Here is a 25,637-nt window from a genome sequence, read left to right as displayed (position 1 = left end):
ACTGTGACAGTTGCTATGCCAACTAGTGGTGGGGATGCTCGTAACTCCAATTTTTACTTGCACCCTATAAAGAATATCAATTAGCCGAGACACAGCTCTTATCTCAAAACACTCTTAAGTTGTGGCACTTTAAGTTCTGCTACTAATGTAGATACTATATAATAGAATATAATTTATCCTGCACTACCATGAGCTAATGCAACAAAATGTTGTTCTTATCTGTACTGTAAAGTTAAAATTTGAATGACAATAAAAAGGAAATCTAGGTCTAAGTCTAAGATACAACTTTTATCGTATTTCTTTACTGCCCAACAGTTGTTCAAAAACTCTGATTCATTGACCACCGTTGTTTTAAACGTAGCATCATAACTTGTTTTTTTTCATGTGTGGCTGTGTGTCTCCCCAGTGCATTTATAGGTCACTGGCGTGTTAGTGTGTGACAGGAAGAAAAGCTATGATTCATCTAGTGAGACTTGGCTTGGCACCACCTGTTGGTTCGCATACATCTCCAGATAGAATAAAAAAATAACTTTTTCTTTATGAAGGTCAGTACATGTTTGTAGTTTACTGCACTGCATCATGTATGGTGCTAATCTCGCTTACCTTACAAGGTAAGGCTTTTTGTGCCCATGTTTGAGGCACCCATTTTCATCTTTGAATTATGCTGGGATTTAATTGTGCAAATAGCTAAACAGATTGATCCCCTCCAAGGCTCCAAATGTGACTAATATAAACCGGGCCTCTAAATTAACTTGAAATTGGTCAGAACCTTTTGTCCATGTGCCCTAGTGGTTGCGGCGCGGAACAGCCCTGCTTATAAGGCCACCGCAGTATTAAACACTCAGTGATGCAATGGTGTCCTACACAAAGGTCAGCAGAAGTGGTTCTAGGTAGTGCAGTGGTTCACGTAGCTTACTTGCGTCTCTCATTCGCCATCTCCCCAGATTGACTGGTGATCATAGGCCATCTTTCAACCCTCAGTCAGCTGGGATAGACTCCACCCCTGAGCAGGATAAGCTGTACGGAAAATTGACAACGTAATTAAACGAGTGGTTACTTAATATCTCACTGAGAGTCAATCACACCTTATATACTATATGTATTTAAAAAAAAAAATCATCAATCATGTGGCTTATATCCGTCACGAGTCCCCCGATGCATCCTGCTGCTGCTGCTGCCGTATTTGCTTTGCAAATTCTAGTCCCAACGCCAGCACATTGCATTTCATGAGAGTGAGGGAGGTTTATTCACAAGGCCGCATTCGTTTCCTGTCCACCTGAATCGGGTTACACTTACACATCCACCACATCCTTTTGTTTTCTTGCCTCTCGCCACCGTTGAATTGTTTTTTGCGTCTCCGATCTGTTGCTGAATATATCAATGCTGCTTGGCTGAATTGTTGACTGTGTGCTCAGACACTTGTTTAAAAGTGATTCTGCTCTTAAGTGAGCCCCCCCCTTAAATGAGAGCCATCTTAACAATGAAGCAAATTCCCCCAGCATGCATCGTATTTTTAGCAACCAGCTTTCCTTTTTGTTGAACTGCAGGTTTTCTTCCCAGCAGTCCTGCTCCATGTATATTTCCAGCTCACAACAAATGCTGTGTTTGTTGTTTTGGCTCATGTCAGTCCTAATCTGGCACACATACAGGATTTCTACCCGTGCAGCGGCACCTTTAACACTCTCGTCATCTGATTCACCAGACGACTGTCATCTTAGATGCTTCCTATGACATTTCAGGGGATGAGTTTGTAATATACTGCAGATGAAAAGTAGGGTCAGAGCTAAGGGGATGTTTACGCCACTACAATCTCGTAAACAGGGATTTTTTAAAAGTCTTGTAAAAGTTACGCTTGTCGACGAGCGTGAGTTTGATTCACCGATATATATTCTTAACTACTGTCTCCTGTTTTGTTCTTAGGAAATCTTGAATGTTCTCACCTGTGCACAACTCAACAGTTTTTTGCCACCTGCTCCGAATGTGCATAGGCAACACCCCCTATTTTCCATATAAGGAAATGAATCCAAATACAGTTGAGAGTTGTGAAAGCATGAGAAATACCACAATGCTGACCAATTTGGTAATCTTGACATTACATTTGATTGACAAAATACAGCATGAAAATAAAGCCACAATATTAAGTCATGATGCAGAAAAGGCATTCGATAGGGTTAATTAAACATTTCTGTACCATATTTTAGAAAGATTGGGTTTCAACAAAAAATCAGTTGAATGTATTAAAACACTTTATCAAACAGCCAGAATTAAAGGGAATGGCAGCACGGTGCTACAGGGGTTAGTGTGTGTGCCTCACAATACGAAGGTCCTGAGTTCAATCCCGGGCTCGGGATCTGTCTGTGTTGAGTTTGCATGTTCTCCCCGTGACTGCGTGGGTTCCCTCCGGGTACTCCGGCTTTCTCCCACCTCCAAAGACATGCAACTGGGGATAGGTTGATTGGCAACACTAAATTGGCCCTAGTGTGTGAATGTGAGTGTGAATGTTGTCAGGGCGCCTTCCACCCAAATGCAGCTGAGATAGGCTCCAGCACCCCCCTCGCCCCGAAAGGGAAAAGCGGTAAAAATGGATGGATCGCTGACAGCAGCATTCACTTTGGAGAAGGGCACTAGGCAGGAGGGGTGTGGGAAAAAATCGATTCGAATTCGAATCGCGATTCTCATGTTGTGCGATTCAGAATCGATTCTCATTGTAAAAAAATCGATTTATTTATTTATTTTTTTAAATATATATTTTTTTAATTTAATTTTTTTTTTTTATTAATCAATCCAACAAAACAATACACAGCAATACCATAACAATGTAATCCAATTCCAAAACCAAAACCGACCGAGCAACACTCAGAACTGCAATAAACAGAGCAATTGAGAGGAGACACAAACACGACACAGAACAAACCAAAAGTAGTGAAACAAAAATAATATTATCAACAACAGTATCAATATTAGTTACAATTTCAACATAGCAGTGATTAAAAATCCCTCATTGACATTATAATTAGACATTTATAAAAAAATAAAATAAAAAAATGAACAATAGTGTCACAGTGGCTTACACTTGCATCGCATCTCATAAGCTTGACAACACACTGTGTCCAATATTTTCACAAAGATAAAATAACTCATATTTTTGGTTCATTTAATAGTTAAAACAAATGTACATTATTGCAATCAGTTGATAAAACATTGTCCTTTACAATTATAGAAGCTTTTTACAAAAATCTACTATTCTGCTTGCATGTCAGCAGACTGGGGTAGATCCTGCTGAAATCCTATGTATTGAATGAATAGAGAATCGTTTTGAATCGGGAAAAAAATTGTTTTTGAATCGAGAATCGTGTTGAATTAAAAAAAAAAAATTGATTTTGAATCGAATCGTGACCCCAAGAATCGATATTGAATCGAATCGTGGAACACCCAAAGATTCACAGCCCTACCAGGCAGGGCTGCTGTCTAGTCCAACATTATTTGCCATTTGTATAAGGATATTTAAACAGTGGACAATGAAATGTCGGTCAATTCATTGAAAATAAGGAATTGCAGACTTTTCGGACACTGTAAGGCAAACTTGGATTGCATAACATCGATCTGTTCAGATTACTACAATATAAAGGCTATTATTATAAGAAGTATATTGAAATACAAACATTACGTTTACATATTTTGTTTTCCTATTTTTATTTATTGTATTGTTCTATCTAAAAATTGTATTAAAAAATGTATTTTTGTTTTTTTTAAACGATTAGGAATCCTTACAAATAAGAATCGCGACTCATTTGAAAATACAATTTCTTTGACACGCTTAATATGTACACAATCTGTCAAATGTGTAAAATTACAATTAATACAAAACAGAAAATTCTCCTAACTTGAATAAATATAAATATGTATACAAAATATAATATAAAATGTGCACATATCATTCATAAAACACAAAATATTTAAAATGTACAGAAAAAATAGCTTTTGTGAATCACGTATATTGAATACAGGAAGTCAACACATGTAGTGATTGCTGTGTGTGATATGGAAAATGGTTAGGGTTAGTAAGCTGTGCTTCTTCCTACTTCCTATCAGACATGTTGAAATATGTGTCCGAATATGGGAATATGTTCGAAATTACCTTAAATCAAACCAAGATGTACTTTTGGGTCCTTGGCCCCCCAAAACAGCACTAGTGTAACATGGAACATGCCTTTTAAAAAAAACTAAAAACTTTTAGATGTAGAAATATTGTAAAAAACAATATAATATGATGTACAACTATAACAAGTACAGTAGTTTTATGAAGTAATGTAATAATAATTTAAGCTTTAACCTTAGATATCTCTCTCCAGCTGATTCTCTGTCAAATGCACCATCAGCAGCTTTTCCATATTTTCATGGATAAATGTTTGTCATTTAGATATTATTTTAACATACAAAATATAATATAAAATGTGCAAATATCATTCATAAAACACAAAATATTTAAAATGTACATAAAAAAACAACCTCTTTTTAAATAGTTAATAGATCAAATAAGAATAACCAAACAAAAAATGTAAACATATTGTTTTTATTTGAACATACTTCCAAGCTTCTGTTGCATCAGCACTGGTGTGGACTCAAGATGTCTTTGTCCTCCTCAGAAACATGAGGTGAAGTTGATGGCACTGTTGAAAACAAGAACAAATTTATCAAGCACATTCTGCATGCAAAGAGTGCAACAGTTGAGAACTTGTTACAAGGATATTACCACAGGTTCTACATTTGAAAATTTGAAATGTCCATAAGTGACTGTATTTGCAGAGAGTGTGAATATGTAAAACAAAAGATGAAATATGTATGTATCTATGTACTGTATGTGTGCACAGTTGATGTACCATTTAGTGTAATATGTTAAAAAGGAGGCAGCACAGGTGTTAGTGTGTGTGCCTCACAATACGAAGGTCTTATGTGGAATTTGCACCTCCAAACACCTGGTAGGCTGATTGGCAACACTAAATTGGCCCTAGTCTGTGAGTGTGAATGTTGTCTGTCTATTTGTGTTTGCCCTGTGATGAGGTAGTGACTTGTCCAGGATGTACCCCGCCTTCTGCCCGACTGCAGCTGTCCCCCTGCGCAAGGGACAAGCTGTAGAAATGGATGGATGGATGGATGTTAAAAAGGGCACTTTAACAGTCAGACAAGAGAATTACATCATCACTGGAGTCAGAGATGACAATTTGAGGAGGGGGTTAGGGGCATAGCAATTTAAAGCTTTATTTGTTTATTTTTATTTGCTCTAAAATAAATATTAGCTTATTCCTATTTTTGAACACTAACTACATGGCTAACGAAGCCTATTTAAAGGCATGAAGCACATCTGTTCTGGCGTGCATGGTGGATACCGGTTTTTTTGGATTATAAGTCGCAGTTTTTTTCATAGTTTGGCCGGGGGTGCGATTTATACTCTGGAGCGACTTATGTGTGAAATTATTAACCTATTACCGTAAAATATCAAACAATATTTGAGGAAGAAGATTTCATGGGATTTAGCAATTAGGAGTGAGAGATTGTTTGGTAAACGTATAGCATGTTCTATATGTTACAGTTATTTGAATGACTCTTACCATAATATGTTACGTTAACATACCAGGCACGTTCTCAGTTGGTTATTTATGCGTCATATAACATACACTTATTCAGCCTGTTGTTCACTATTCTTTATTTGTTTTAAATTGCCTTTCAAATGTCTATTCTTGGTGTTGGATTTTATCAAATAAATTTCCCCCAAAAAATGCGACTTATACTCCAGTGCGACTTATATATGTATTTTAACTTCTTTATTATGCATTTTTGGCCGGTGCGATTTATACTCCGGAGCGATTTATAATCCGAAAAATACGGTATTTACATCCGCATTAAGATAGGTTGGCGTGCATGCAGTAGTTTTAAAGTGGCCATAGAGCCACAAAGTTGAAGTCTCACCGGTCCTTTGTTGTTTCTTCTCACTCTTCTTGTGATTCCTCTTCCACTTCTGGCTTCCTGAAGGGTAAATTTGTTTTATTTTTTAACCGTATTTCAACGCTTCTAAGTGTGTTGGCTGCTAGGAGGGCCCCTTGAAGGGGATTACGACAATGTCTTTGACACTGTGCTAGTGTCATTGTCATTAATTCATTGACACTGTGCTAGTGTCATTGTCATTAATTCATTCCTCTTTGTCAGTGTCATTGTGCATACAAACTTTGGCTGCCGGAAGGGGGATTCCGACAAGGTCTTTGACGTTATTCTAATATTGTCATTGTATTTTCTGGTCATAGAATCACAAAGTTGTTGTTGCTGTTAAATTTGAATACATGACTAGTCGTCATCAAGGGGGACCCCTTTCAGCTGGGATCCCTAGGCAATTGCCTATAATTTGCTTACCCAGTTGTGACGGGCCTGGTGCTAAATATTATACCTAATGGGATTCTGGGAGTTATTGATCTTGCGTCATGCAGAGGGTGAAATTAGCGTAAGCTCCAAAACACGATAGACATATCACCATTTTGGGGAAGTCATTCAAGCGTATCACCGCTAGTCTGCACCATTCTGAAGCAGATCGCCAGCCAAGAATTTTAAAATAATATGTAAACATTCCATTGTATTGTTTTTTATACAATAGTTCTTAACTAAAAGTTTGTTTTTCTTCTTAAAAGGCATGTTACAAACTGTGCTATGTTGTAGTGCCACGCACTAATTAAATTGATTTTAATGGAGAGGGATAAGCGGTAGAAAATGGATGGGATGGAAGGTTAATCAAGAGCTCTGTCACAATTACACTTGTAAGTACAGGTACTACTGTACTTTACTAATCAGCAAAATAATCTGCCAACAGAACAAGAACATTTTCCAATACTTGCCAAAAGTCTACTAACAAATAACATTGGGGTTTAATCAAATTTTACTGTTCTGTTGACAGTTTTGTTTTATATTTTAAGTAAAGTGAATTATATTTATAAAGTGATTTTCTTCAGTGCTTTTTTATTGTTTTTGCTAAATTAAAATAATCATTAAAAACAACCTAACCTACATAAAAGTATTTACAGTCTTTGCTCAATACTTTGTTGATGCACCTTTGGCAGCAATTACAGCCTCAAGTCTTTTTGAATGCAATGCCACAAGCTTGGCACACCTATCTTTGGGCAGTTTTGCCCAGTCCACTTTGCAGCACCTCTCAAGCTCCATCAGGTTGGATGAGAAGTGTTGGTTTTCATCCAGGTTGTCTCTGTATAATGCTGCATTCATCTTTCCCTCTACCTTGACTGGTCTCCCAATTCCTGTCGCTGAAAAACATCCCTGCAGCATGATGCTGCCACCACCATGCTTTACTATAGGGATGGTATTGGCCTGGTGATGATTGCTGCCTGGTTTCCTCCAAACATGACGTCTGGCATTCATGCCAAATAGTTCAATCTTTGTCTCATCAGACCAGAGATCTTTGTTTCTCATGGTCTGAGAGTCTTTCAGGTGCATGTTGGCAACATTTTTACTAAGAAACGACTTCCGTCTGGCCACTCTACATTCAGGCCTGATTGGTGAATTGCCCTTCTGGAAGGTTCTCCTCTCTCCACAGAGGAATGCTGTAGCTCTGACAGAGTGATCACCGGGTTCTTGGTCACCTACTTGTCTAGAAGAGGATGAATGCAGCAATGTACAGAGACAACCTGGATGAAAACCAACACTTCTCATCCAACCTGATGGAGCTTGAGAGGTGTTGCAAAGAGGAATGGGCGAAACTGCCCAAAGATAGGTGTGCCAAGCTTGTGACGTTGTATTCAGAAATACTTGAGGCTGTAATTGCTGCCAAAGGTGCATCAACAAAGTATTGAGCAAAGACTTTGAATACTTATGTACATATGATGGGTTAAAAAAAAATTTTAAAAAAATTTGCAAACGTTTTTATGCAAAAAAAAATAAAAATAACTTGTTACATTGTCATTATGGGGTATTGTCTGTAGAATTTTGAGGATGCAAGATATTGTGGGATTAATAAGGAATCTGGCTGCAGAGAGATTTCAATTAATTTTTAAAGTCAATTTATTTGCTGCTGCTTTGTATCTAGGGCAGCATGGTGGAAGAAAGGTTAGTGCGTCTGCCTCACAATACGAAGGTCCTGAGTAGTCGTGAGTTCAATCCTGGCCTCGGGATCTTTCTGTGTGGAGTTTGCATGTCCTCCCCATGACTGCGTGGGTTCCCTCCGGGTACTCCGGCTTCCTCCCACCTCCAAAGACATGCACCTGAGGATAGGTTGATTGGCAACACTAAATTGGCCCTAGTGTGTGAATGTGAATGTGAATGCTGTCTGTCTATCTATGTTGGCCCTGTGATGAGGTGGCGACTTGTCCAGGGTGTACTCCGCCTTCCGCCCGATTGTAGCTGAGATAGGCTCCAGCGCCCCCCGCGACCCCGAAGGGAATAAGCGGTAGAAAAATGGATGGATGGATGCTTTGTATCTATCTTGTGGACACTATAAGTAATTCAGGCCCATGACCAATTAGCACACTTTGAATGAATCTAAGTGCAACATTTACTCATTTACCTGACCCATTGCAAACAATCTTCCCTAGTCATGGTGCAAACAAAATAAAATATCGAACCAACAAAAAATGCCAACAGACATAGTCACACATAACACAATATAACACAATTTGTAGATATTGTAAAAAAAAACATCCATTTACCATAAAAAAATTCAGAATGACACCCACTAAATCCATTACAAAGCATGATGGGAAAAATGCAAAACACTATCTCCACACTTATCCATTTTTGGCCCAATTCAGCTGCTTGATGTTTCTGATTTATTATTAAACTCTAAGGAGGTCGTCACGAAATTAGGCTGCATAGTCGCTGTCATGTGTCAAATGACTGTGTTTTTATAATATTATGCCACATATAAGCCTGTAACTCCTAAATTGTACGTCTTCTTGGATACTCAGCTCCTGTGTATGTCTGCATTTTTCATCAAGCAATGCATTATTCACCCATGAATTAGGAAAAATGATAAAAAATGGAACAGTAACAAGAGGGGAGATCCTGAATTTGCGCAGCAAATTTGAATACGTTGTCACCTGCATACTCACAGAATTGCTGTCGTCGTCTTTGCGTAATCCTACTTGCTAACAAAAACAATACATTCCAATTATTATATAGTGTGATAATACAATAAGGTAATGAATAGTGTTACTTCTCATTTACTTTGTGTAATAGAATTTAGGTGCATGGTACATCCTTGCTCCTCGTTCAGCTGGTTACGTGGACTCCCTTTAAGCCGCCATCTCTTTTAAATTAGCATAGCAGCTGCTGAGCATGAAAAGCAAATCATATTTGAAATTAAGATACCTCGCACAAAGGCAGCAGCCAATATGCAAAGAGAGATGGATGATTGGATGGCGTGGAGGAGGAGACTGCTGGAATTAATCGCGGACCAGAGTTGACGTAGTGTGTTTGTGTGTGTGTGTGCGCGCGGTATTAGTCAGTGGCTTGAGCATGCACAGTGTCGCAGTGGAAGGTTAGAGATATTGTGTGGCATTGCGAATTGTGTCGCTTCCTCTCTATCATAGCCCATCAAGGTCACATCCACAGACTGAACTTGGTGGCCCTGGCCTTTTCCCTCTCCTGGCTCTGGCAGAGGAACGGGGCCCGCGGACCACTGTTGCTTCTAATCAGGGCTGACGCGTGACTCAATTGCATGCCAGCTGCACAGCCAAACAGGGATTATGTCCCTGGATGGTGAAGACACACACAAAAAAAGGTCACTGTTGAGATCTTTGTCTCGCTACACCTTTGGGCCAATGGAGGATTTGCATTTTACTTCTAAGGGGCGTTGCTGGAGTAATACACTGTGGTTCCATCTACACAATGTAAAACACATAGCCAGGAGCCCTGCAGTCAGACACCCGCAGCGTGCTGTAGGTTATGTCGCAATCTGGGTCATTATGCCACTTGTTTTGCAGAGTGGCTGTGAGCTTGTTAAGCAGGCGAGTCCACATGTGGATTGAAAGTCAGGTATGCACATGCACGCACGTCGGCCTCTGATTGGTACAATGCTCGCCTCATATCGCCGTATGTCCGTGAAATAGACAGTGAAATTGCCTGTTATTTTCACCACAGGTGTTCCGGTAGGTGGAATGGTCTGTAATTTCCTGTTTACAAATTCCTACTCAGGATTCAGCCAAAGTTGGCACTAGAAGACGAGCGTACGCTATGACCACAATTTTAGTCACCGAGTTTGTGCTTGAAAAATGCTCGCCTCGGCCATTGAGATTCATCACCAACTGCGCTCCCCTTACTCACCATTGCGTATTATACTCAATGGTTAACTAGACATTTTTATGTGCTCGACGCCTCAATCATTGGTATGTTTTCATCTACAAAACCATTCTGGGTATCACTCCATCTTATCTGTCTTGTTTTTTAACTAAGAAACAAGGAAGTCACAATCTTCGTTCAATGAATGTCCTGCAATTTGTCGTCCCCAAAGTAAGAACTGAACTGGGCAAGAAAGCATTTAGGTTTTCAGCACCGAAGGCTTGGAATAACCTACAATCGAATATTAAACTTCAAACTGTCATGAGGGGGTCGCATATTGATGCGGGATCGTTCCTTCAGTGCAACACGGACACTCCGGACATAAACGTGAAGGTATGAGGTGATTTATTTACATAACAAACAGAAAACAAGCAAAAGAAAAGCGTGCCGAACGCACGGGAAGCTAAGGCTAACACTTAGCACAGGAGTCTGGAACATGAAATACAAGAACGTGAATGTAGCTTACCGCAAACAAGGAGCACAGGACGAGTGAACAGAAAGGCAGGTTTAAATAGTGTCAGTGATGGAAAACAGGTGCGCGTCGGGAACACAAGCGGCAGGTGAAAATAATAAGTAACCATGGTGACGAAACAAACTCACAGGTGCACAAGCAATAACAAAAGGAGTCCAAAACTAACCAAACATAACTAAACAAAACGTGATCCGGACCACGGATCATGACACAAACTCTTGTTACATTGAATGAGTTTAAAGCTTCTGTGAAAGGATTGCAGTCTACCTTGTCTGTATGCACATGTGTTATGTGAGCAAGTTTTAATGTTGTAAATGTGATGTTTTATGTGTTTACTGTTTTTTTAATGTAACCTTGCTGCTGCCCCCTTGGCCAGGTCTCCCTTGGAAAAGAGATCTTTGATCTCAATGGGATATCACCTGGTTAAATAAAGGCTAAATTAAAAAAATAAAATAAAAACTACTAGGTATTATTCAGAAAATATACAGTGAGATTGAAATGGTTGTTGTTGGCCTGCGCATGAATTATTAAGGAGCAATAATCGTCTGCTTAACTAAAGGTACGCTGTGTTATTTCAGTGCATTTGACAGCCCAGGAAGTAGAATGAGGAAGAAGGGTAACTTGAACCTTCCCCATCTCGTATTTGAATTGCTGAACATCCATCGTCCTGCTGTTCAGGAAGCTGGAATATTCGATGCGGTGTACAAGTGACAGCGAGACTGCTCAAGTGCAATCTGATTGGCTGTAGCTGAAGCACGTGTAGGAGCAGATGCAGCTAAGGGGCCATGGCTAACACCTGGCACTAGGGCATCTTTGACTGATTTGTTTGCCTTTTTTTTCTTGCTGATTGGGTTCTGTTTACATACTTGCTAGCATTAATGCACTTGTGGGTGTGCTGTTCCTGCAGTGAGGTGTGGTCAGAAGCGTCCTTCATGCAGCCATTGTCTGACAAAATTACAACAAATCAACTGGTTATGCTATTTTTAGATCAGCATATTTTCCAAAAGTACACCATTACCAGATTGGATATGACAATCGGCGGTATAGCTCGGTTGGTAGAGTGGCCGTGCCAGCAACTTTGAGGGTTGCAGGTTCGATCCCCACTTCCGCCATCCTAGTCACTGCCGTTGTGTCCTTTGGGCAAGACACTTTACCCACCTGCTCCCAGTGCCACCCACACTGGTTTAAATGTAACTTAGATATTGGGTTTCACAATGTAAAAGCGCTTTGAGTCACGAGAGAAAAGTGCTATATACCGTATTTTTCATAGTTTGGCCGGGGGTGCGACTGGTAAACAATATAACATGTTTAACTATAACATGTTCTATATGTTATAGTTATTTGAATGACTCTTACCATAATATGTTACGTTAACATACCAGGCACGTTCTCAGTTGGTTATTTATGCCTCATATAACGTACACTTATTCAGCCTGTTGTTCACTATTCTTTATTTATTTTAAAATGCCTTTCAAATGTCTATTCTTGGTGTTGGGTTTTATCAAATAAATTTGGGCAAAAATTTCAGTTCCACTTTAAAATGTACATTTTATTTCGTATTTAGAGGACAATTATTGACATTGTTTAGGACGATGTGCTACAGTACAACTTTACCACAAACGATGTGCAGTATAGCTTATAATGCAGTTTTACTGTAAGTAACCTTACACCACTGTAGAAGAATAGAGTAGAACAGTTCTCCCACCTGCAGCCACCAGGATGTATCGGCTTGCTAATAACCATGCATTGAAGGGGTCCAATTATCACACCTCATGGGATTCTGGGAGTTATTGATCTTGACTCGTGCCGAGTGTAAAATTAGTGTACAAATACGATTATCGGATGTCTGTCAACACTGGAAAGGTAATAACTCTGTATGTGAAGATAATAGAAATTTGATGTTTACGGAGTTTTTATGAAGCAAAATCCTAGTTTTTATATGAACGCGCAACTATTGATTGGGAGCTTCTGATTTATTGGGATTTATTTAAATTCTCAGCATTAAAGAATCCAATGATACAGTAGATAATAAAGCACGGTGATAACATAAGAATATACATATCATTATTAACTGGTTGTGATTATTTGTAAATATATTGCTGTCACTATCTTGAACTCTAACTTATAATAATAAGTCACCCCTATACAATATCCTACCCTAATACCCTACTGTGCAATATTACCCTTCGAGTGCAATACATCTGACACTGATTGTTATGTCAGAGTTTGTTGGTGACAAACCCCAAGATGCAGAGATGACGGCAAGCATTGAGCGAGAAAACATGATTTAATACTATAGCAAAAAAACAAACAAAAGGGTACAAACAAAAGGCGCGCATAAGGCGAAGAACAAACTTGGCTAAGAACTAAAATAGCACAAAGGCTAACTGTGGACAAGAAACAAAAACACTTACTGTGACACGAAGGAACTATGACATGAGCAGAGTGAACAAAAGTAGACAGAGCTACAACGACAAGTAGTATGACAGGTAGTAGTGACATCGACAATGACAGGTAGACACTACAATAATCCAGCACTGACTGGAGGGGAGGGCAGGTTTAAATAGCAGCTGGCTGATTGACACCAGGTGTGGCCAGGTGCCAATCAGCCACAGCTGAGGGGAAGGAGCACTCAGGGAGACAATCAGGAAATGAAGACAAAATATTAGCGCTGACAGGAAACTAAGACAAACGCAGAGGAAAAACTAAAACACAGTCAAACTGTCAGGGACAAGCCTGACATTTTATTTATTACTCCGGTACTCTTGTCTTGTTCTGTATATTGTACAGTATTTTGTATAGTGTTTTGTATATTGTACAGGATTGCTTATTATTTTTATTGGATAGTAGTCTGTTTATTTAAATTCTTAGTTTTTTTTTTTCTTTATTACCTCTTGTGTAATTTATTTTTACCCCATATTTGTTCCCACTGCAGCACCTTAAGTTGGAGTCCTTAATCTAATAAACAATAAATAAATAAACAAAAAAGTCCATTCTATTATATTCTATTCTGTATTGATATGAAAAAAAACAAAATATATTTTGTGACAATAACTTTTTCATCTGAATCTTTGAAATGGCAAAAACAATGTAGCCGTTGGCACGGTGACGGTCATGCTAATTTAAGTGTACATCCATCCATTCATCCATTTTCTACGGCTTGTCCCTTTTGGGGTCGCGGGGGTGCTTGAGCCTATCCCAGCTGCATTCGGGCGGAAGGCGGTGTACACCCTGGACAAGTCGCCCATACAATGTCTTATACAATTCCCGCAAGAACATAAGTCAGCAATCCATGTTCAGTTCAGCGCGCATTAGGGCCATTTCCCGCTTTTGACAGGTTTGCCTCCATATTGGCAGGTCTGGATGCCCTTCTTCCACATTTGCATTTAAAGACAAGATCAGCAAATGCCGCTCACTTAAACAGCAATTACGGACATAGTTAATGCATGCCTTCAAGCGGCGTATCTTCATCGCTTATTTCCAGACATAAAATCTGTAGGCATGCCAACAAGTGTTAATGTTGTGTGTCCTCCAAAGGTCACATGCTGTTACAGTGACACTGTTTGGACTAAAGGTGCCTCAACGCCCGCCCACCGCCATTTCCTTACTAGCGGTAAACAGGGTTATTTTCATCCACATTACAACGTGTTAGAGACTATTACCGTACTTGTAGTTAACATTTTAATAGACATTTAAGCAGCAAACCTAACGGGTGACACAGTTAAATACAAACCACACAATGAAGCACAATACTGGACTGCTTTTAAGTTGTACAGTTATGCAAGGAAAACGAGGATTAATTATTAACATATGCAGTAATAGTGACATTTTGGCAAATAATACTGGATTTTGTGATTAGCTTTTGCATTCGTTTTACTTATATGAAAGCACTTTATGAGCTTCAGACAAATGGATCATTAAACATACACAATCATGGACTTAGTCTCACCCCGACAGTGGCAGTTCCAGTTTTAATGGCATCCTGTGCTGAAGCCTCCTTTAGCACTGACCACAAATAAATATACAGTCGTGGTCAAAAGTTTACATACACTTGTAAAGAACATAATGTTATGGCTGTCTTGAGTTTCCAATAATTTATACAACTCTTATTTTTTTGCGATAAAGTGATTGGAGCACATACTTGTTGGTCACAAAAAACATTCATGAAGTTTGGTTCTTTTATGAATTCACTATGGGTCTACTGAAAATGTGACCAAATCTGCTGGGTCAAAAGTATACATACAGCAATGTTAATATTTGCTTACATGTCCCTTGGCAAGTTTCACTGCAATAAGCCGCTTTTGGTAGCCATCCACAAGCTTCTGGCAAGCTTCTGGTTGAATTTTTGACCACTCCTTTTGACAAAATTGGTGCAGTACAGCTAAATTTTTAGGTTTTCTGACATGGACTTGTTTCTTCAGCATTGTCCACACGTTTAAGTCACAACTTTGGAAAGACCATTCTAAAACCTTAATGGTAGACTGATTTAGCCATTCCTGTACCACTTTTGACGTGTGTTTGGGGTCATTGTCCTGTTGGAACACCCAACTGCGCCCAAGACCCAACCTCCGGGCTGATGACTTTGGGTTGTCCTGAAGAATTTGGAGGTAATCCTCTTTTTTCATTGTCCCATTTAAAGCACCAGTTCCATTGGCAGCAAAACAGGCCCAGAGCATAATACCACCACCACCATGCTTGACAGCTCAATTTTTGTTTCATCTGACATCACATAGACAAAGACAAGACCTTCTGGAGGAAAGTTATATGGTCAGATGAATATGTTTGGAGGAGAAAATGTGAGGGCTTTAATCCCAAGAACACCATACCTACCGTCAAGCATGGTGGTGGTAGTATTATGCTCTGGAACTGGTGCTTTACAGAGAGTAAATGGCACAATGAAAAAGGAGGATTACCTCCAAATTCTTCAGCAGATTTGGTCACATTTTCAGTAGACCCATAATAAATTCATAAAAGAACCAAACTTCATGAAGGTTTTTTGTGACCAACAAGTATGTGCTCCAATCACTCTATCACAAAAAAATTATAATATTATAAATTATAGGAAACTCAAGACAGCCATGACATTATGTTCTTTACAAGTGTATGTAAACTTTTGACCACGACTGTACATATATTTTCCCCACATCCTTGTGGCCCACAGCTGATGTCATGACCATATTGACCCGAACAATCCTGAATATAAGAAGACACCAAACGTTTTAAGATAAAAATGTTCCATTTATCATATTTAATGTTCCTCTTACTTAGCTGCTTGACGGTTGTCGTACACTATTCACTTTAGCCGCCAGATAACAGTAGAGTGTTGAATATCTTAAAATGTGTTTTATGGCAATTCCAACTTTGACCACAGTGTCATTTGCTACATAGTGTCGTTTTTCGTCCTTTTTAGCAGACTCCATTTCAAAATGATTACCTTCCCACTCTTCATCTAATGCGAGATCCACCCGTATGAGGGGTTTAAAAATTAATCGGTACAAACTGATAATTGATTTTAACTTTAGAGATATGAATACATATTTTTAGGGATCCGCTGGATCGATCTATACATAGTGTGGATCGGTCGCTGTCCGGTTGGAAAGTCATGAATTGGTTGTTGTAGATCTACTACGAAATATGGCCGCTCTCATTTTGCGAGATTTCTGTGATGACCTAATACGAGAGACAGCGCCGAAACCGTTAACAAACAATGCACCCCCAGATATTAAATCTAATGTTTGGATTTTTTTTTTTTTTTTAAAGAATGGTTCGTTGAATAAAAATAAGGCCATTTGTAGCGTTTCGAGAGCAACAATAAAGTAGCTAATCCAAGCACTTACCTGTTGTGATGGCATCGAGACACTCAAGCCGGCGATGAGGGAGCTAAGGATGCTAATGCTAGCAGACCTACCGACTGGTTTGAAAGACTTGCAGCCCCAACTCTGCGAGGTAATCACATCACCGACTACACTGTTCATTAAGGATGTATACCAAGTACCGCTACTTTGTTTTTAATTGGGTCAGTCCTTCTGGACTAATGATACTGCGTCTGTTTTGGGGTTTTTTTTGTTCAGCTGATGGTCGTAATTATGACACGCTGTCAAATTCGGTTCAGCTGCTGCATAACAAATCAGCTTGGAATAATCACAAATAAGAAGCAACGCCACACAAAAGTTTGTAACACAACGATTCATCCTCAAAGGGTTCAAGTGAACGCCACCTAAAGGGGAACTGCACTTTTTTTTTTTGGAATGTTGCTTATCGTTCACTTTCTTTATGAGAGACATGACGACGGTTGTATTTTTTTAATGCATTCGAAATAGGAAATACAAGTATTTGAGCTTCTACACCAGGGGTGTCAAACTCATTGTAGCTCAGGGGCCGCATAGAGGAAAATATATTCCCAAGTGGGCCGTAATGGTAAAATAATGGCATGATAACTTAAAAATAAAGACAACTCCAGGTGGTTTTCTTTGTTTTACTTAGGCCAAAAATAGAACAAGCACATTATGAAAACGTACAAATCACAAATAATCCTCTGGACAAAAAACTTCAAGTTTGTTGAAAATTCTGAGGAAATTGGTGCAGCTTCAAAAAAAATTGTGCCCCATTCAGCAACCGTTCTCAAGAGCAAATGTTGTTCTTAGGCCCACTTACGAAGTTTTTAAGGAGATTTTGTATTCACCAATGTTTTCTGAGCTGGGATTTGTTCGTAGGTAAGAACAAAATCTACGAGTGCTCCAAAGCACTCTTAGGGTGGCCTATTTGTTCTTAAGTGTGACAAGTTCCCTTACTTCTATTGTCTCATGTTAAATTAATATCATAGATAGATAAATAGATAGATATAGATATAGATATATATAGATAGATACATGGATATATATATATATATATATATATATATATATATATATATATATATATATATAGGTATATAGATATAGGTGTATATATAGATAAGACAGACACACAGACACAGACGTAAAGCAAAATGAGCAATATATGGACATTTCAAAATTCTGTGTGCGTACACACACACACACACACACACACACACACACACACACACACACACACACACACACACACACACACACACACACACAATCAATTACCGGGGCGTTGATTTAGTGATTGGTGACTCTTTAAAAAAATAAAATCACACAATGGAAATAATTTTGCTGCGACTGCAAGATGCCGCATATTTCACGACCATGTAGACCTATTTGCCCGAAGTGACAAATATTTATTTGAACGCTTTAGGCTACCTCAGCAGTTTTCCCTTTCTTAAACTTACGTTTTGACATTATGTATTTCCCCCGCGGGATAATACGAATTTCTCTTCTGTAATCTGTTTGTGTTTTCTCCGTGTGTTTGATGTTTGGCTCTTCCGCCGGAATTGTGCCCTTGTATGGGGAATTAAGGGCGTTTACCTATGCAAATTACGGAATTAAAGTTGTTTACTTATGCATATTGGGGAAATAAGGGCGTGTTTGTATGCAACTTATGATAGACATGTACACGCAAACCATTTGGCATTCAGCAACTTAAGAACGGCAGGTGGGAACACTTGGTCCGTTTAAGAACACGTCATGAATTTGAATGGACTCCTCTTAGGAAATCACTCAGGAAGAAAGATAAGAGGAAAAGTTAGGAACTTATTGGTGCATGGGGCCCAATGAGCTAAGACTTCGTCTCAGTGTATCTACAAAGCCAGGATTAAACTTTAAATCACAGTCTTTCTGGGATTGAATCCAGTGCTAGCTCAGCAAATCGTAAGAAGCGGAGGTGAAAACTATTCAAAAAGGTTAAGTTCACTTTTCTCGTGTTTGACAGAGACGTTATGGGCCAACAAGGGTGCCAAATGACGATATGTTCAAAGCAGAAGACATAAAATGGCAGTTTTAAGTTTCATGTGGGTCAAGGAGGAGGAGCCACAGTCACCCATTACTGTGTACCTCTTGCCTGGCCCTGGTATAAATCATTTTCTTGCCTAACAGAATTGCTATTGTGACATCCAGTGGACACATTTAGAACAGCAGTTTCTTCCGTTAAAAAAAAAAAAAAAAAAAAAAAAAAATAGCAGCTAATTTTTATACTTGGCAAACTCATCACGCGGGCCGAAAGAAAACCTGTTCCAGGCCGTACGTTTGACACCCCTGTTCTACACTGAAGCTGCTGTTTAGTTTGCGTGCTGGCACCTAATTGTTGATGCACAGCTTGCTTTTCTCTGTATTTAATTGTTGCTACCTGAGCAAAAAACAGTAAGTACCTGGTAGCTTTTCCAAAAGTCTTTTGTTTACATCTTCTTTTCTTTAAGTTAATGGATTGCAATGCCTTGAAGATGACACTTCTACTATTTGCTCATAATTAATGCAGGCACCGCATGTTTTGTATGTGTCAATTAAAAAAATACACACATGACATTGTTTTGACATGATACATGATACATTTAATTTTCTTTTCACCATGCAAAGCTTCCATCTGTAAATCGTATCGTAACCCATGTGTCGAGATTCATATCGACTCGTGATTTAAGGTAGAGATGCTCACCCCTAGGCCATAAGAATCCCTTCCCTATTATATGTTATTTGTAATGAATTTATTTTCAGAATATGCAACAGGCCAATTAAACCCCTGCTCTTGACTTCTTTAAACTGCTTTTTCAGGAAAAAGTACAATTTCCTACTCGAATCAATGTGATAAGGAACAAAAAAGAGATAAAAGATGGCACAGTGGTAATTCTTGATTAATTTATTTTGAAATTGAAGTCAGAATACTTTTCTGCAGGCTCCACCGGGGTCTAACAAATTAAAAACAACAAAGGTATGTGCCATGTGGAAAAGACAAATTAAAACATGTATTGCAAGCTAACCCTGAATGTGCCGTCGAATATAAAAAACAAAACAAACAAACATACATAGTGTATGTCAACATAATCATAAAGTGCACATTTGGGCTGGAGCTGAACCCGTACAATATCCACAATAATATGTTCCTAAATAAATCCCCCTGTGTCGCTATTTAAAGCCAGCCTTTATAAAACAAGCACGCCCTATTAAATGCAACATATGTGAGTTGGCAGTTAATGAAAACACGTTAAAGCGTCCATCCTCATTCAGGTGGGCGTTCTCGATGTGTGGCGTCACGTTGCACACCTCTCAGCTTTATCCATCGTTGTTATTTTGTGACAGCTTGAGGAAAGGAAGGGGGGGTGAACAAAAAAACTGCACCGTGAAACCAAAATGTGCTCCGGCAGCATTATCAGAACCCGTTGAGACATAAAACACAATATTACCTGGCCAGCATATACATTATGCAGTTACAGGGCTCCGAAGACGGCCAGAAAACGAGGCTCAAATCTACTACACAGCAAGAAATAGATAGCTGCAGTAACCACTCTTTCATATCCAACCATCTATCTATTGTCTCTGTCTTTTGTGCGTAGTGCTGACACTCACGAATATTGTTTGTATTCACTTCTCAAATAGTCGACTAATCTAAACGACTAAGAACAATCTGTTAATTTGTTCGCTTTGCCTTATAAGGCATAGGTCTTGTTAGGCTTCCCGTGTAACGTTTATACTTGTTTGCAAGGCGGGATTCAAAACATATATATATATATATATATATATATATATATATATATATATATATATTGTTTTTTTCTATTGCAGACACTTGACAATATATATTACAGTATCTTATGTGGCAAATAAAATATATTAAAAAAAAGCATTTCAAAGTAGGTTAAAAAAGCTCTTTATTTGACTGTTAACGTATACAGTAATCCCTCGTTTATCGCTGTTAATTGGCTGTGGTAAATAAATGTAATATTTCTTTTAGCTAGATCATAATAAAAAAAACTCTTTATGACCTTCCGAAAATACGTTTTTAATATTAAGAGAGCCCTCCCGTCATGGAAGAACAACCACATAGTCACCGTTACACTTGTTGAATTCAATAGGAATGCTGTCTGAGGCTGAACCAATCAGTGGCCTCGATACTGAACAGTCTGCTCTGATTGGTTTGATCACGTCTAGCGGAAATACTACTGTACTATTTGTATGTTTTGTTCATTGAATAATTTCTATGCTTAGAATATGTTTCCTTTGGCCCAAACTTTGTAGGCCATGGACAGTACGATTGGTTGGTTGGTTTGTTTGAATTTATTTGGAACATGTATGCAATTACAAGTGATACTGATAACTGATAGCTGATAACTGGGATTTGTATAGCGCTTTTCTAAGTACCCAAAGTCGCTTTACATGTAGAACCCATCATTCATTCACACCTGGTGGTGGTAAGCTACTTTCATAGCCACAGCTGCCCTGGGGTAGACTGACTGAAGCGTGCCAACGGCCCCTCCGACCACCACCTATCATTCATCATTCAATTCACTGGTGTGAGTGGCACCGGGGGCAAAGGGTGAAGTGTCCCGCCCAAGGACACAACGGCAGCGATTATTTTGGATGGTAAGAGGCGGGGAGCGAACCTGCAACCCTCAGGTTTCTGGCGCGGTTGCTCTACCCACTACGCCATGCCGCCCACATATGATGCATCATATAGTTTAAACATTTACATTTCTCTTTACAACATGTTCGAAAAGGAATGGGAAGAAGCCAAGCTTATTCAATCCTACCCCTTTTCCAATTCATAGCAATTTAGTAGCACATATTCACTTCCTGTCCTCATTTTGTAACACAATTTACATCAATGAACACAACAAATCTCTTAATAATAGTTAAGTCAGTTATGGTTCACATATTAGAATAATAATATCTCTTTCTTTCTTTCTTTAGTTTATTTCGAACATGAACACACTTACAGTATAATACATCACACAGTTTCATATCATCTCACTTTACATCATGTCCGAAATTCAATAGGGTTAAAGATGTTTATCAAAATTCTTCTTTCTTGTACTTTATAAATACTTTGTTTGAACAGCCTCTTAAACTGGATCATATTAGTACATATAGTTTGACTTCTTTGCTTAATCCATTCCCTGATTTAATTTCACATAGTGGTATGCCAAAGGTCTTCATAGTAGTTACTCTCCACTGTAATTCGGCGGAAGTGTACGAAGCACCCATTATTCTCTTGTTTCACTACTTTACATTTAAGATAGTTTAGCGGTTAGCATGTCTTTTTGCCTTCTGCTGCTCTTTGCTTGGTGTGCTGCATGTTCAGCTATTTCTCGTCCTCCAGTGATAACTATAATTGTAAGAAATGTGGTTTATTTGCTGTCATGCAGGCGAGGACTAGTAACATAAAAGAGAGTACAGACCTACTTTAGCTACCTCTAGGGCAGTGGTTCTCAAACTTTATGTACCACCCCAGAAAAATATTGGCTCTCCATGTACCACCATATAGACCGACATTAAAATACAGTAGCGTAGTAGGCCTAAATCGTCATTAAAAACAATGCAAAGGTTTTATTTACCATGTATATGTATTTGCTTTAGCCTGTAACGTCACACACAGTTTGAACTGTAACGCTGTGTTTGAATATTTAATTAAGTGATTCTTTGGTGTACCACTAGATAAAGCCTTCATGGGGGAATCACTGCTCTAGCAGATCAACAGCTAAACAATGCCTCGGCTTTCATTTTCATCGTTGATCGCCTCGACTAACGGCGTCAGCACCAGCAGTGTGTTCAGAGAAAATGTGTGAGCTAAAACACGAGAGAGCGACATGCACCTTGGCAGAGTGGCAGTCCGATAAAACACTTCATCTGTGTCACGTGACACAACAAATGGCGCCAAGTGACAGCTAACTTTTAAAAAAGATAAATAAATAGATAAATACCTCGATGCAGCTCGGCCAGTTGAAGCATTGGGACTGAACTTGCATCAGATTTGCGGCGCTCCCGGGGTCTCTGGCTATCTCTGTTGCAGATCTCTCGATGAATCTTTCTCTTTTATTCCAGACACCTCCGTCACGGGTACAGACATTCATCTCTTGCTCGTACCCACACAGCTCTCCCAGGGGAGTGATTGCAGCCTGATGTCGTATACAGCTATGTGAGGGTATGTTGAAATGACAACAATGTTCTAGTCAGCAGCCTTGTGGTGAGAGTGTGCACCCTGAGATCGGTAGGTTGTGAGTTCAAACCCCGGCCGAGTCATACCAAAGACTATAAAAATGGGACCCATTACCTCCCTGCTTGGAACTCAGCATCAAGGGTTGGAATTGGTGGTTAAATCACCATAAATGATTCCCAGGCGTGGCCACCGTTGCTGCTCACTGCTCCCCTCACCTTCCAGGGGGTGAACAAGGGGATGGGTCAAATGCAGAGGACACATTTCACCACACCAAGTGTGTGTGCTACAATCATTTGTACTTTAACTTTAACTTAACTTCTATTAAGAAACGGACAGATGTTCCTTTGTATCACACACATATGACAACGTTGTCAGAAGGGAGTGTAATTTGCATGCTAGGACAGTAGTTGGCGATGTCATTGCACATATGCTGTACTCACTGATTGTTCCAGTGCTCTGTGTTGGTCTATTTAGGTCAGTGGTTCTTAACCTGGGTTCGATCGAACCCTAGGGGTTCGATGAGTCGGCCTCAGGGGTTCGGCGGAGGTCAAGACACACCCGACTCGTCGTGTAAATAAAAACTTCTCCCTATCGGCGTATTACGGATACGGCAACAGCAGAAGTCAGACTGATTTGCAGGTGTGTAATTTGTTGTGAGTTTATACACTGTGTTGATTTTGTTGTTTGAACAAGGTGATGTTCATGCACGGTTCATTTTGTGCACCAGTAAAAAAAACATGGTAACACTCTAGTATGGGGAACATGCAAAATTAGTAACATATTGGCTCTTAACTAGTCATTATTAAGTACTTATTAATGCCTTATTCGGCATGGCCTTATTATAACCCTAATCCTCTAACCCTGGCCCTAACCCTCTAACCCTAACCCTAACCAAATTACGCTAAATTAAGTCTTTGTTACTTAGAAAATGTTCCCCATACTAAAGTGTTACCAAAAAACATATAACTTTGTCTTGAATTTGAGAAAAAAAAAAAAAAAAAAAAAATGTCACTAAAAAGGGTTTGGTGAATGCGCATATGAAACTGGTGGGTTTCGGTACCTCCAACAAGGTTAAGAACCACTGATTTAGGTGTAAGGAGCCAAATTAAGACCAAAAGTTTTGTAGTTAAATATGGTTAAAATTAGGTTTTATTGTTGAATTTTCACAATTTTTTTTCCAAGTTCAATATGATAATACCTCACTCTGGTAATTATTTAAAATGAATCCTTTATTTTCATGTATCACTTCGATACATTTTGATATTTGAGCTTCTGTTTTTTTTTTTCAGATTCAAATCTTATTTTTTACACTTTCCAATTATTTTTGTTCAGTTTTAGATCTTTCTTTTTTAGATGCAAATCTTTCTTGGATATAATGTAGATGTGACGTCATTATTGCAGGAAAATCAAACTGTAGTACTCTGATTCACCATGAAGAGGGGGGCGTACATGAGCTAGCAGGTGCTTGTTGCTAAAGTATCTTTTCAGGGAAGTATCCATTTTTTTAGAACTTTGTTTAAATACACAAACAGAAGTGTCGTTAGTTAGCAAAAAGTCAAATGCAAGACATATATTTGAATGGGAACTGCACTTTTTTTGGAATTTTGCCTATCATTCACAATCATTATGAAAGACATGATGACGGATGGATTTGTTTATATAATGTATTTCAAATATTAAATAAATGCGATCAAAAGTCCGCTTACGATGGAGCCTATGGGAGTCACTCTATTCTGCCTATAGAAGACCTTAAAAAACACCCAAACTCCTCCATTAGGGTTTTACATACATGATGTAAATATATATGTAATGTAGTAATGCGTACATTTATAATAACATTTAATATTTACGTATTTTGATCATTAATTTCAGCACATTATTTTTAAAAACACATCACATTAGCTTTGTTTCCCACTTATTACTCACTTTATGAGAGCCAACAAACATAATAAAACATCACTTACTGTACAATGTCTGCTGTCATTAGGATGTCGACTGATAGGATGTTCATTTATTACTATTTGGATGAAGAATGACTCATAAACCTCACAAAGAAAAGATGGTGGAACCAAGCGTCTTCTCGTGTCGTTCTCGCCATTTCCGGGTTTAAATTGACTGTCAAAGTGGACCAACCTTGTTCTTCTACTATCCAGGTGAGAGGCACTTTTTATGATCTAGAATAAACTTTCATGAGCAAAGGAAGCGAAGAAGCAGCAGGTGACAAGGTGGAGATGCAGTCGAAGGGGGCTAAAATAAGATAAGACCGCCCACAAAACGGTACATTCTGGAGAGACGGTCAGAAAGCGGCTTGAAGATGGTCTGTGAAACCAAATCTATGAAAATATATTATTAAAGAACCACCTTTACATGTGATGTAGACCACAAGGAAGTTCTTTAAATGTAAAAAAAAATATCATAACATGACCTTCTGCTGAATGAATGAATGTATTTGCCAAGATGGAGGCTTTAAAATTCAAGTTTAAAAAACTAGATCTTCAGAAATAACAGAAGTTGATCAGACTTGTATAACAAAGTAAGAGTTTTTCCTGAATAAGTGTGTTTACTTCTGATGCAAATAAAAGGTAAGGCCATGAAACATTTTTTATTCTTAATACAAGTAAAATTAGAACTAGGAAGTACAGTATTTGATAACATTGATTGATAAAAATCAAGTGAATTATTATTTCCCTGATGTTTTTATCATATTTATTTTTATTTATTTATTTTATTTATTTATTTTTTTTATGATGTTTTTATCATAATTGGCAACCTGTATTAGCATGGATTA

At 38.6% G+C, this 25,637-nt stretch overlaps 1 protein-coding gene and 1 long non-coding RNA gene across 2 annotated transcripts in view; one reads left to right on the top strand and one right to left on the bottom strand.

Annotated features, from left to right (window-relative positions):
* Positions 1-25,637, top strand: part of LOC133607627 (neurexin-2-like) — a 416,009-nt gene that overhangs the window by 34,163 nt on the left and 356,209 nt on the right. The window lies entirely within an intron of this gene.
* Positions 493-16,950, bottom strand: LOC133607632 (uncharacterized). The gene is made up of 3 exons (XR_009815431.1): positions 16,642-16,950; positions 4,588-4,670; positions 493-1,017 (listed from the first exon to the last, which is right to left on the bottom strand). It is a non-coding gene; the product is annotated as an uncharacterized lncRNA (long non-coding RNA).

Source organism: Nerophis lumbriciformis, linkage group LG09 (genome assembly GCF_033978685.3).
Source record: "Nerophis lumbriciformis linkage group LG09, RoL_Nlum_v2.1, whole genome shotgun sequence".
Classification (NCBI taxonomy): Eukaryota; Metazoa; Chordata; class Actinopteri; order Syngnathiformes; family Syngnathidae; genus Nerophis; species Nerophis lumbriciformis.
Note: the sequence above shows the minus strand (reverse complement) of the source record. Positions and strands in the feature narration are given on the sequence as shown.